Below are 13,640 nucleotides of genomic sequence, written 5' to 3'. Positions count from 1 at the left end.
TAAGATGGCTATCACCATATCACAGGCAAGAGTAATGTGAAGCACAGAGAAGTAAACCATGTGCCCAAAGTCGCACAGCTGAGTGGCAGAGCTAAAATTCAAATACAGCCTGTCTCACTCCAGAGTCTGTGCTCTTGGTCACCGGGCTGTCTTAACAAGGTTCATCATCCTCTATGCCCAAGTGACACCCTTAGAGTACGGCACTCAGAGGCTCCTTGAGTTTCCAGGACACTCAAGGATCTGGATTCTCTGGGCTGTAGCAAGCACCTCAGTTATTTAGTTATGGGAAAGAGGAGCATACTCCACATCTTTTCTCAAATCCATCCTCTTATGCTCTTGCAAAGAGGTGTCCGTCCTCCTCTGTCTCTTCTCTCTTGCTCTCATTTCCCACACCTTTTGTTCTCCTTAGACACGAGCTCTCCCCACCAGCTCCCCCTTGATAAAAACTGTTTGAGGTTCACTGTACCTTCTCCCTATGGCCCCAAACTCTTCCCCCACCAGACTCCATAAATGACTAATTTGCCTGGATTTTCTCACCTCCCGTTCCCCACTCAACCCCTGGAAATATGGCTTCTGAGCACACTGCTATACTAACACTGCTTTCCTAATGGTCACAGTGAACCCCTTTTCACTGTCTTTTTTCAGTTCCCTATTTTCAATCTTTTCAACTTCTCTGCACTTAAAATCAACCTGGTAATCTACACACTTGATAAGGAGAGACAGTTTATAGGATTATTAAAATTGAGGCGATTCTGCCACTTACTGGCTTGCTAAGTTGGGACAAGCTATTGGAACTTTCTTTGGTACTTTGGTACTTACTGCTCTCCCACATCCCGAAATTTTGCTAAATGCTGAGATTTAGTTTTTTGCTCTGTGATCTCCTGCTCTCTCCATCCTTCTTTAATAAAAACAATAGTTGGCATTTACTGTGAAATCACTCCCCCCTGGGATCTGTACTATGTGCTTTCCAGAATGTGCCAGTGCCACCCCAAAATTAATGTCCACAACATGGTATTGAGCCGTTCACTTTTCTGATCTAACCTCCCTCCCCACTGCTCTGCCAGCACCCACCCAAAGGTCAAGGCCAAAATGCTATCTTTGACACTTGTTCTCTTTCATCTCCTGTAGTCAACCTGAAAACAAATTCTCATGGTTCTTACCTGTTCTGACATCTCCTATTGGGATTTTAAGATTGGACCTCAATATGCCTGTGTTTGGTTCAGTAAGAGACCCAATTCCCAGGGCTGCATGGTTGGAACATGGGTTGCCTGGCCCTCATTCCAGGATGCCAAGATGCCATGAGCTCTTCAAATGAGACGCTGTGGCTTACAAACGCCCTACCTCCAGACTATCTTAAAAGTTTGAGCAAAGCACATGAAATTAGGAAATTCTGACAAGTAAGGGGAAAGGAAAGAGGAATTCACATTTACTGCCAGCCTACTATGAATCAGGAACTGTGCTAAGTGCCCTTGCTTCCACGATGGGCTGATGATACAATTTTTTAAATATAAAAAGTGTGATGTCACAATGCTGCTTCTTATTGGCACTTCATAGGAAAGTTCTTCATAAAGGTAGTTCTCCCTGAATCATTTTGTCACTGACCTCCCAAAGGCTGATCACCCTGGAAAAATGAAGTCATGATTTAGCTTCTACTATTCTAATGGAGAGATCATCACTTCATGACTGGATTTCTCATTCACTGATTTAGTCTTTCATTCAGCAAATATTGAGTTCCTACTCCGTACCAAGACTGTGATGAATGATGGGAATTCAGCTGTGAATACCTTTCCCTTAAAATACAGGAAGGAGAGCCACACAAGTGAGTGCTGGGCAAGTGGAAGGCAGGGTGGAGCACAGGCCGGAGGCCCTTCTTAGATGAGCAGGGTTTACTTTTTCCACTTGTCTCCCAGACAAAGCACACCTATCTTCCTCTCCACGCCACTGCCACCACCCTCACCATTTCACGCCTATATTTCCACAGTAAGCTCCCTGCCTTCAGTCTCCCCACCTCCAATCCATCCTCCACACTGTGGTCATCTTTCTCGAATGCAAACCCAATCATGTCTCAAACTTTCAAACTCTTTCCAAGTCTTCCGGATAAAACTGAAGCTCTTTTGCTTGGGATATTTCCATTCACACTTGACCTCTGCCATGATAGTTTGCTATTCCATGGAGCTAAGAACCCACATCTCTCACCACAGACACACAGAACTACTTCCAGTTCTCATATAGTTTTTTTCCCTGCCTGGAAAGCCCTTCTGTTCTCCTTGTCCTTCAAGACTCAGCTCACCTCAACCTCCCTAAGAAAGCTTTTTGATCTTCTCACCCTCTTTAGGTGGATGCCTTCCCTTTGTGCTTTTATAGCATCCTGGGCATATCTCTATCCAAACACAGACTCCATGACATTAGTTGTCAGTTAATGTTACCCAGCTGCTGTTCATCTGGGTATCTGCACTCCAGCACTCTGTGCTCTAGCCACACAGGATGGCTTACAGATACCCTACCTCATTGGGCACTTTCACACATTTCCTCTGCTTGGACTGTCCTTTCTATCCTTCTCTACTTGGTAAAAGACTATTCATTTTTTAAAAATATCTCAAAACCCCAGGGGAAGGAAAACAAACAAACAAACAAACACACGTCTGTACTACTGGCATTTGGTTTAACCTATAATTATAACAGTTAAACAGACTGCACCATAGTTGGCTAAATACCTATTTCCCCCACCTTGAAAGCTGGGACTATTTTTCACTTCCTTGTGGCTTTTTTGTTGTTTTTTTTTCCCCCCAGCCCCCAGCACATGATAAGTACTGATGTGTGTTTTTTGAATGTTGAGAAAATCCAGGAGGGAGGATGGAGTATATAGCGTACATGTTAAGAACTCACTGTGCAGTACAGAGCTATCCTACTCTCTAATTATTTCATGTGTGTTAATCTTGTATCTACAACTAGATCATAAAATCTTTGAGGCCCAGAACTATGCTATACATTTTTATATGACTTCCGATGCTAAATGTGGGATAGGTAGTCAATAAATACTTGTAAATAGAATCTGAATATAATCAAAATGAACTGAGCTTGCAAATATAGAAAGAGGAAATATATCATAAAGAGAGAAAATAGAGCTCTAGTAAAAAGCAAAAAAAAAAAAATCTTTCTTTGCCAAGTTTTGCAAAGTAAATGATGAGAACGTTCACCATGAAATTAGAAGGACAAATGCTGACAATTTTATTTAAACCCCCTCTATGCCAATATCAACTTGAAATTATCTGTGGAAAGGTCTTCACTAATTGTTTAAAAAAAGAAAAAGAGCTTTCAGATTTCTATCTTACTAAATGCTTTTTAAAAAGCATAAAAGCTGTATGTATGGAAGTACACTATATTGTACATCCAAAACTAATATTACACTGTGTGTTAACTAACTGGAATTTGAATAAAAACTTTTTAAAAGTCATATAATCAAAGCTGTTTTAGTAATATGCATTCCTTTACCAATCCACCTCCCCCCTTTTTTTTCTTTCTCAAAAACTTCTTCACCTTTGGCTATGTTGACTTGTGAGTCAAAGTCTCTTTTATCTGTGAACTTTCTCAGTTAGCTTCATGTTTATTATGCTCTCTCCCACTTCAAAGAAGTTACAAAATGTTAAAAATTAATATTAAAAAAAGGTCCCCAGAGCAGCAGAGAGGCGGCCTCTACCTATCATCTTAAAATGAAGAGAATACTCTGACAAGCCATAGCCACAAATTTTGGATCTGAGCTTCTAGTGTTTTCTTCTATCAGCATCAGCCTGGCTTCCAGGTTCCCCACACTCTCCTCTTCCAAGGTCTTGAGATATAGAAAAGCCAAAAATATACCTGTCTGAACATCCCAGGTAGAAACAAAATGTCAAGATGGAGAAACTGTGGCACGTGGCACTCTCTAGACTTAAAGAATTTGTGATTGTGCTAAAGGTTAGCCCAGGAATAATCAAGTCTTTTCTACTCCAGATGTGACATTCCAGAAATCTCCATATTAGAGTCCCATCCGCGAATAAAAGCCACCATCCATAGAAGTAGAAGGGGTATATGAATTCAGTGAAGCCTGCCGGGTACCTTGCCTCACACTGCACCTCTTCCTGCCTAATCAGCTCCTAGTCACTCCTATCCTAAATAGCCATCATCTGTCCCTCTTCCAGTCCCCTTTGTCCCAGTCCTGGACTCCTCAAACGCTGACTCAGTCTCTGCTGTTTCAAAGGGCCATTAGATTTGAGGTGATTCCCAGGTGCCGGCAGGCACATCGCACTCTGAGGCCCCGCCCCAATGGGGCTGGCATTTTAGGAAATCCTTTTCTGGGGACCTCTTCCCTAAAGGACCTAAGATATTCAAAACGGTGCCTGCCCACCAGCTAGATACCAGGCTGCAGAGAATCCCTCCCGCGAAAGAGGTTAAAAGGGAAAACGATATCCCCACAAAGAAAAATAACCCAGAATCCTCCACATATTCCACCTGTGTGTGTCATAAAACCCCAGGGCAAAAATAAAGCCCCAGCTGCCCCCAGCTGCTGCCGCCGCCACAGCAGCCCCAACCCAGCTCCCAGTGCTGCCGCCGTGGTGTGAGCGAAGACAGCACCTTCCCGCGGGAGGAGAGATCCCCGCGTCCAACGTTTCCAGGAGGTGATTATGGCAAGCCTTTCAGTAACTCATCATTCATCCCGGCACTGACCCGAGCCTCACCCCGGCGCCTCTGGCACTAGCGCTGAATGAGAAAGCCAAAGGCTGCCCTTCCAATTCTCCAGGTGACAACCCCCCCCCCCCCACACACACACACTACGACGCGCCTAGGGTGTGCGGTTCGGGCGGGATGACAGGTGCCCACGCCTGAGGGGAAATCAAAGGCGACGCTTACAGCCAGGGTGAGAAACCCCAACCCCCCCCCCCCCCCCCCCGGGGGGACTTGGCACCAGCCACCTGCAGGGCGCCCCCGCCCGCACGCCGGCTCCCGTCGCAGCCCCGAATGCAGCCAGGAGGGTGGAACCGGACGAAGGGAGCCTCCACGCCCCCTTTGTCTCCACGTTTTCCAAATGACAGGGGAGGAAAGTTTACGAGCGGGGAGGGTGTAGCTTTCTGCTGGGTCCATCTGACACCTCGCAGGAGGCGACCCTCCCTGGGATCGCCCTCTCCCCCTGCACCGCTCGGGCGCCGCCTTCATCTGCACCTGGAAACCCGCAAGCTGGGTTTGGGCCACCTGCTCCGCCGCGTCCGGCCGGGAGCCTGCCCCCCCCCCCCCCCACTCCCCGCTGCCCCGGCGTCCCGGAGCCGCCCGCGGTTGCGGGCTCTCCACTCACCTCCCGTGGCGGAGCGTCCTCCCGCGAGCCCTACTGGGCCGTCCGGCTGCCGGGGGCGAGGTGCATTCACGCGGCGGTCGAAGACACGCTCCCCAGGCTCTGCTGCATTCCGCCTGCGTGGGAGAGCGAGCCGGCGAGCGCGCGGCGCGGGCGTGTACGAGTGTGTGTTTGTGCGAGTGTGTGTATATGTGAGTGCGGGTGTGTGTGAGTGTGTGCGCGCGCGCGTGGGGCGGGGGGGGGGTGGTGCGCGGGATCACAGATCCCTCTCGGCGCACATCCCGCGCTCTGCCTCCTCCTCCGCCTCCTCTTCGCGCTGCCGCTAGCACAGGGTCCAGGTTTCAGGATCTCCTGTTTGTTTAATGAAAGGAAGGAGCAAAAGGCTGGCAGGGAGGGGGTAGCGGGGGGGGGGGAGGCGGGGAGGGCGCCGGGCTGCGCATGCTCAGAGAGGGACGCCGAGCGCTCACTCCGGAGCGCAGGCAGCGGGAGGAGGGCGAGCTGTAGGTTGAGGCGGGCAAGACTGCGCCCACCCGAGCAGCAGGGGGTTCAGCCCGGTCCCCGGAAGGCAGCAGGGAAACCCACTCGCAAAGGTGCTCGGTGCGCGGGGACTCCCTGCGCCTGCGGTGCGGGAAGCCGGTGACGGGATCCCGACCCATCCTAGGAGACCGCTTCAGCTGCGAGTCCCGGTAACGCCGGCTTCTCCTCTGGGTGTATTTGTAGCGCCGGCGTTCCTGGCCCCGCTCTCTGGCCTCTGTGCTGCGGGGGGGTGGGGGGTGCGGGGGGGTGTTGGTCTCCCCGGGTCCGGAAGGAATCACAGGCAGCAGGTCGTACCTAAACTGAAATGAGTTTCCTGGTCTGTGCTGCTTTCTTCCCCTCCCAACTTCCACTCTGTGAAGAACAGAAGAAGGCAACTGTCTATTTGAGTCCCAAAACAGGTTTGATGGGGCGAGGGCGGGGAAGGTACACAAAAACCCTCTTCCAAAGAACAAAGCAGGAGTAGAAGGAAGATGAGTCTCCTAGGGCTCCATATTCAGCCTCCTTTGATGACAAGGTTAGATGCAGGAGACATTTGCCCTATTCAAGAAGGCCAAAAGAACAATAGATCCATTGTCCCCCTTGCCTCCAATGCCAAAGCAATTCTTCCTGAGTGGGGCTTCTGGCCGCTTGGTAAAGTGGAAGAACTGTCAACACCATGAGAGTCCAGTGGGAGAACCTGAGCCCGCTATGGCGAAGGCACAGTAACCTGAGGCCGGGGGAGAGGCTAGGTGAGCGACTTCGCGAGTGGAGTGGAAACTCTTCTTTGGTTGTTCTAAGAGCAAAACAGGCCACTGGTTAGGACCCATTCAAGAGCTTCCATTTTCAGCCTCCTTCCTGTTTAATCACCCTGTTTTCCCCTCCATTTTCTCTCCAACAGAAGAAAAGACATCCCAAGCAGGGAACTCCTTGTAAATATATTATTACCTCCCGTTTATTCATTTTTTGGTCCCTCCAGAGAAGGACTACCTTTCGGTCATCCCAGCTTTGGAGGGATAGAAGACAGTCTACTCTGTGCAAATCTTTTCCAAGCTTTCATTAAAGATCACCTCTGAGCATTTCTATGCAGTGCAAGCAAGCAGATGCCTACTTACTGAACTCTGACCCCCATCCCATTCATCTTCCCAATAATAATGCCGAGTGACACTAGAACAGCAGGACAATTAGATCTAACCCTAGAGCACACCCGGAGGAGAGAAAACAGCATGTCTAAATACCACCAACAAAGGAAAGTTTAGGAGAAAAGACATGAAGGAAGGAAGGGAGGATGGAAGGAAAAAAAAAAAAACAAGAGAAAGAGAAAGTTCTTTGAAAGTGAAAGTGCCCTGAGTGTTAGTGGCTGGCTCATTCTCTCAGTAGCTCTTTCAAAGGAATAGAACTACAGCATCTCTTTGCTAAAAGAACAGTTGAGTCTGAGTCTCTATCCACCAGGTTGGGGGGGGCAGTGGGGGGGGAGATCAGGTTCTCCTGAAAAGCAGCCAAGTCTTTATAATGCACCACTCACAATATTTGGGGCTCCTATTCCATGCCTCTTTTCTCAGGTCTTCCCCTTAGCACCAGGCTTCTTGGAAGACATCTAAGACAGATGATCCCCCAGAGCAGTGAACAGCATTCGCTGGAATGTCAGGGTGTTAGCACTGGAAGGGCCGTGAGGCAGGAAACCCATTCTCCCTGCCCTAGCACTGCGTAAGCACCAGGTGAGTGAGGGCTCCGGATCCAAGCAGTGGGTGGGACCTGGAACAGAAGCCAGGCTGGGGTAGGTGCAGGTCTCAACTTTGCAGTTCCGTCAATAGAGATGGTACTGAGACACTTCTTTCTACAATAAGTGTCCAGGGCTGCCTGGCCAAGAAGCACACTCTCCTTTGTCTGAGGCTGGCCTTGGGTGAGGAGGCAAGGGACACTACTCCCTTTGCTGTCAGGGACACCCTGTTCACAATCTCAAAGCTCCAGAAAGGTCAAGGGTGAAGGAGACTTTACAAAGTGGAATTGCAAATAAAGTGGGATCCCTTTATGGTGCTGCTAGGAGAGGGTGAACGAGAAGTTCTGGAAGAGCTTTTTACTGTTTGGGGAGAGAAGGGCAAGTACGGGGGACATTAAATGAGATGCTGTACATAAAACAATAGTGCTTAGTGCACAACGAGCTCTCTGTAACTTGTAGCTCTTATTATTTTGGTTTTAACATTTTCATTATTGTGATTTTTTTAAAAAAGGCTGAGGAAATTTCCCCCCCTAAGCTTAAACAAATAAAACAGATGAAAGCCAACTGCCTTCCAATTTTCCTTCTGGCTTCCTCCATCGCCCCCTCACACATCACCCTGTTCACTGATGTATTCAAATCCATGAAATGAAAAGCATGTTGTAAAAATGTGCGGCAGTGTGAATGGTGACTAACCCTCACCCTCACCCCTCCACACTCAGAGCTAGACAGAAGCTTCGGGGAGCATTGTTTTTCAGTAATATGCCTCAAGCACTTTTTGGCACTCACATCTCTCAGAGATTAAGGACTCTTCCCGCTTAACAGTCAGGGTCTCCTGCTGCAACACCCCAACTACATTGGCTCATCAAGCTTTGCATTTTCACTTTTTTTTTTTTTTGCCTTCCAATTTTAGCAATCTAATGTGTTACTCCTCCTAGGTAACAGAATGCCCGAAGCCAATTAATATGCACACATCTGCAGATGGTTTTGAGAGAAATTAATGGTAAGATGCCAGGGGCTCATGTATTCAGGTATTTTCAGTGCTCCTTAAATTCACATTTTAGACTTAGAATTCATCCCCTTACCAAGTGGACAATCCCTGAACTTTGCACCTCTCTCCACCAACAAACAAACAAATCTAATCACCTCACCTTGTATATCAGCAAAATAACCCAGTATTGTTGCCCAGCTATGTATGAAATTATATTTTTAAAAAAGAGCTGGTTATTAAATTTTAAATAGAACTAGCTGTTCAAAACATAGTTTCAATACAAAAAATTTTAGAATTAATAAAAACCAGTGTTTGAACATAAAACTCTCCAAAGTTATAGAAGCTATAGTGATGTCTCGGTTCTTAAAAAATTATATGAAAGCAATTCCATTAGGTTATATATTGCTGAAATAATATAACAATTCTGTGGTGATACAGTATATGCATAAATTCTGCTCTAATATTTTCCAATAATTATGAAACACACTTACCATTTCCATTTGAATTGTTCTACCTATAATTTTTGTTATTTTCAAATACCACCCTAATGAGATAAATAGATTTATAATTTTTTCTTCTTGTAGAATTTCATATATATGACCATTTTTTCTTGTTCGGTAAAAATGCCAAGCATTTTTTAGTAAGGGCTAAACTAGTGATTTCTTATTATAAGGATAAAAATGTTCCCATGAATATCAAAAACCATTACAAAACTTAGTGATTCAACAAGTTTATACATTATGCTCTGCTCATCACAAGTATAGCTACCATCTATCACCATACAACACTATTACGGTACCATTGATTATACTCCCTATGCTGTGCCTTTTATTCCCGTGACTTGTTCATTCTATAACTGGAAGCCTGTATCTCCCACTCCCCTTCACCTATTTTGCCCATCCCCCACCCCTGCCCCTCTGGCAACCATCAATTTGTTCTCTGTATTTATGCATTTATTTCTGCTTTTTTGTTTGTTTATTCATTTGTTTTATCTTTTAGATTCTACATATAAATGAATCATATGGTATTTGTCTTTCTCTGACTTATTTCACTTAGCGTAATACTCTCTAGGACAATCCAAGTCGTCACAAATGGCATGAGTTCATCCTTTTTTGTGGCTGAGTAATATTCCATTGTATATGTGGTACACCTGAAGCTCATATAATATTGTGTGTCAACTATACTCAAAAAAACATGGGAAAAAAAAGGAACAAAATTTTTTCAGCTTTATTGGGGTATAATTGACAAATAAAAGTTGTATATGTTTAAGGTTAAAAAAAAACAATTACAAAAATATCTCCATAATCTTATTGACACATTAAGTCCTCTTTCTATGTCTGACTTACCCCCACTTAGGTTGGTTGTGAGCCATTCAAGGGCAGAGGTTTATTTCTTTTTTATGGTCCTGGTACTTCATGAAAGTAAGCAAGTGGTATATGTTCAGTATATGTTTAAAGAGTGAATGAATAAATATATAGCCAAAAATAAATTTCCCCTGGAGACACGTTCACTTTGAAAAAGACTCCCAAGTACCATGACACTTGGTACTCCTCAGAGATGATGAAGTCGAGAGACTATTTTTTAAGGTTTTGTGTATGTGATTATCTAAAACTGGACATTGTATGAGAAAGGCAAAACAGATTTCTGCAGATATTTTTTATCCCTTTGAAAACATATAAATCAAGCCCATTCTAATTTTTTTGGTTCAGAAAGAGAATGCATTTTGGCTCAAAGTGCAGTATTATTCAAAGGATAACTTCCCAAACCAGCCATAATAATGCTTTAATTTATTTAACTTTCCCCCTAAGTAGGATGAATAGTTGAGACAATAATGGTTAGAACTCTTTTTCTCTTCAAAAGAAATCCAAAAAGTGAAAAAGACCACCCCCAGAATCTCAACCCCAGCACTTCTATTATTACTGTGTTGGGTGAGAGGGACCAGTAAGAAGTTGGTTCTGTGTTCATGGATGGGATTTGGGGGATGGGGAGTGGGGGGGGAGGGGTAGATTAAACGATAAAAGGTCTCAGCTCCAATCACAACCACCCTGAGCCAGGGGCAGGAGAATGGAAGGCCCAGGTTATTTGTGTCATGTTTGTGTCTTCTCTTTCATTAATGCACCCAGTAAAAGAGTTTCTTGAGAATGATCTCAGAGAAGGAGAAAGAGAGATCCCAAGACAGAAGCTGCAGTCTTTTATAACCTAGTCTCAGAAGTAACATACCATCACTTCTGCCACATTCTTTCAATCACACAGACAAGCCCTGGTGCTCTCCTCAGATTATCTTCATTTGAGGGTCCCTGTGTTTCTTGCTGGAACCCTGACTGATACAGATTTCAAGAATCTTTTCTTATTTATGGACTCATCTCACTCACACTAAACCTAATGGTGGTTGCTATTGCATCTGCTCTGATTTCTGGGTTCCCCCATGTATTCTAGGTTGCTACTTCATATGGCCTAGCCCCCAGGATCCATGCACATTTGTTGCTGGAAATCCTACCTAGTGCTCCACATCCCCACAAGTGAGACCCAGACACATATCATTGATTCCCCTACTGTTTGGTTTCACCCCTGGTGCCATGCTTATTATCTTTTCTTGGAAACATCACCAGGAATTGTTAGAATCATGACTCTGCCTGCCTCGTACTTCACATGTTGTAAACATTCCATGGCTAGGATCTTCTGTCTGCTGACTCTATGGAATCCAGGAGAGGCTAGTCTTCCAGAGCCCATCTATTTCTCTTCTTCAGTCTGTCCCATGCTGCCAACATGGAACCCTTCACTCTGAATAATATTAATGTTCTCACTTTTCTCATCTTTAAAATTACTTTTAAATTACTCAGTAATCACTTATTAAGAGTCTAGTCCTGGGATCAACAAGCTGATTCTGTAAAGATCAACAAGCTATTCCATAATAGTATCTATTTTAGGCTTTGTGGACCATGCGGTCTCTGTCACAAGTACTCAACTCTGTCGCCACAGACAATGCATAAAAGAAGGAGAATGGCTATGTTCCAGTTTCTTTTTCTCTTTTACAAAAACAGGTCATGTGCTGGATTTGGCCCACTAGCTGTCGTTTGCTAACCCCGAGTCTAATTCTTCATTTTCTGCTCTTCACCTCTGTCACCAGCAATGTGTTTGTTAGAAAGAACCTGAAGAATCCTGCCTTCTGTCCTGCCTATAGGAAAATAATAAAAACCATTAAATTGGTGCAGGAAATCTTAATCCATTGTCAGTTTAGGAACTCCTTGTCAGCGTGGCTTTCATGCTTTCTTAAGAATTAAAAAAAATTATTTTTCAGAAAATTATTTTTTCCTTTTCTGTAAAAAAGTTGGCTATGTTTTTTCCACATGGAACTATGGCAGCAATAGCAACAATACTATTTTTAGCCTAAAACTGACTTGTACAGCCCTAGAAGTTTAATGAGAGGAATATTTTAAAGGCAAATGGAAAAAAAATAGTGTGAACACAATATTCCTGCCTGTTAAAATAGGGCAGGTAAATATATTCTAATTATAACTAGCACCTTAAGAAAACTGCCACTCTAATGATAAACTCAACCCCAATAAAAAAAGAATACATTTTTACGTAGATCCCAATATAGGAGCAACGCCTCTACTGAGTTGAACTCATACACATTTGGCTGCTGGCTGAGCATTTTTACACATTCAGCCCAAAGTTACAAATTCAGCCTATCTAAAAATGTCCCTCCCTCAAAGCAATTTACAAATTCAATGCAATTCCTCTCTGTATTAGTTTGGTGGGGCCACAGACAAGGATGTGGAGAAATTAGAACCCTGTGCACTACTGATGGGAATGTAAAATGGTGCAGCCACTATGGAAAACAGTATGGCACGTTCACAAAAAATTAAAAATAAAATGACCATATGATCGATCCAGCAATTCCACTTTTGGGGATATACCTGGGTATGTCATCCTGAGGGTATACCTGGGTAACATGGTAAGATGGTCATTTATTCTTTCTTTCTTTTATTTAGCCAGTATGTGTTAAATGTTTGGTGCCAATGTAATCGGAGAATTTGACATCAAGAATTCCAGATAGGACTCTGAGGAACTTATGCCTAATATTCTGAGTGTGTATTCATGTTATTTTTAATTTATAAGTGTATTTGATAAAATAACAGTTCCATCAAAGGTATAAGAGAAATGTCTTGAGGGCTTATTAAAAGCAACCTTAAGGTGTTACTGGAATAGTAGAGTGTTATCATGGAAATTTTATTTTAACCATCTAACTTTGATGTTGATATGAGTTATGACATAAAGTTGTTTGAGGAAACTTTTTAAGAGTATGTCTCCTAGGCGCTGGATCATCCCATAGCCCTTATAACTGGTAAGTGATACATTAACCCAGCAAAGTGCCTCAACCACTCTTCTGACTAGGAAAACCAGGAAAATTACTGAACTATATACCAAACTATATAATTATACTATGTTATCTTTTCATAAAATACCAATGATAATTAACATCACCATCATTATCATCAGCAGATAATCTTCATCAAATTACTTGCCCTTAGTCTACATAGCTTGGTAAGCCAAAGATTCAGTGAGGTTAGGTGTCTGTTATTTTGGCTTGCAGTATTATCTCTTTTACCAGTAATGCTATCCATATTTCCTCTAACAAACCACCATTCTTCAACCACTAATCCATGTAGTTTGGAGATATAAAATCTCTCCCACTTCCAAGCATGGGCACAAACCCGACCTAGTTAATCAGAAACTCCCGTTGCCCTAGCCTTGTGGTGTCTGAGATGGAAAAAGATCCAAACCAGGAAAAGTAAATTAAAATCCAGGACTTTTGCTCACAGGAAAGAAAATGTCCCCTTTTACTGGGATTCTAAGCATTTAAAATGCTCTAAGCATAGGAATGCTAGGAGAGAGGCCTTTATATGATTTTGAACCCTTGAACCTAGCCATGCTTTAAAGTATCACTTTTCAAGGACCTTGCAGTAATTTGAGCAAATAACTCATTTTGCTTAAGTCATTTTGAATTAGGTTTTCATTCCCTGGCCCCATCGCAAATGTCTTTATAGATACATTAATTTCGGATTCTCTTTAAGAATGATAATGACAAAAGGAAA

At 43.9% G+C, this 13,640-nt stretch overlaps 1 protein-coding gene across 5 annotated transcripts in view; it reads right to left on the bottom strand.

Moving 5' to 3' along the window:
- PLPPR1 (phospholipid phosphatase related 1) overlaps nucleotides 1-13,640 on the bottom strand; it is a 564,480-nt gene that overhangs the window by 243,687 nt on the left and 307,153 nt on the right. The window contains exon 1 of one of the 5 annotated variants that reach the window (XM_032418870.1): nucleotides 5,324-5,660. The exons of 3 other annotated variants lie outside the window; for them this stretch is intronic. The gene's annotated coding sequence lies outside the window, so the exon portion shown is untranslated. Of the gene's footprint in view, nucleotides 1-4,946; nucleotides 5,075-5,323; nucleotides 5,661-13,640 lie in introns of those variants that run through there. One more of the 5 variants, XM_032418872.1, reaches the window with a different exon arrangement.

Source organism: Phoca vitulina, unplaced genomic scaffold (genome assembly GCF_004348235.1).
Source record: "Phoca vitulina isolate PV1807 unplaced genomic scaffold, GSC_HSeal_1.0 scaffold21, whole genome shotgun sequence".
Classification (NCBI taxonomy): Eukaryota; Metazoa; Chordata; class Mammalia; order Carnivora; family Phocidae; genus Phoca; species Phoca vitulina.
Note: the sequence above shows the minus strand (reverse complement) of the source record. Positions and strands in the feature narration are given on the sequence as shown.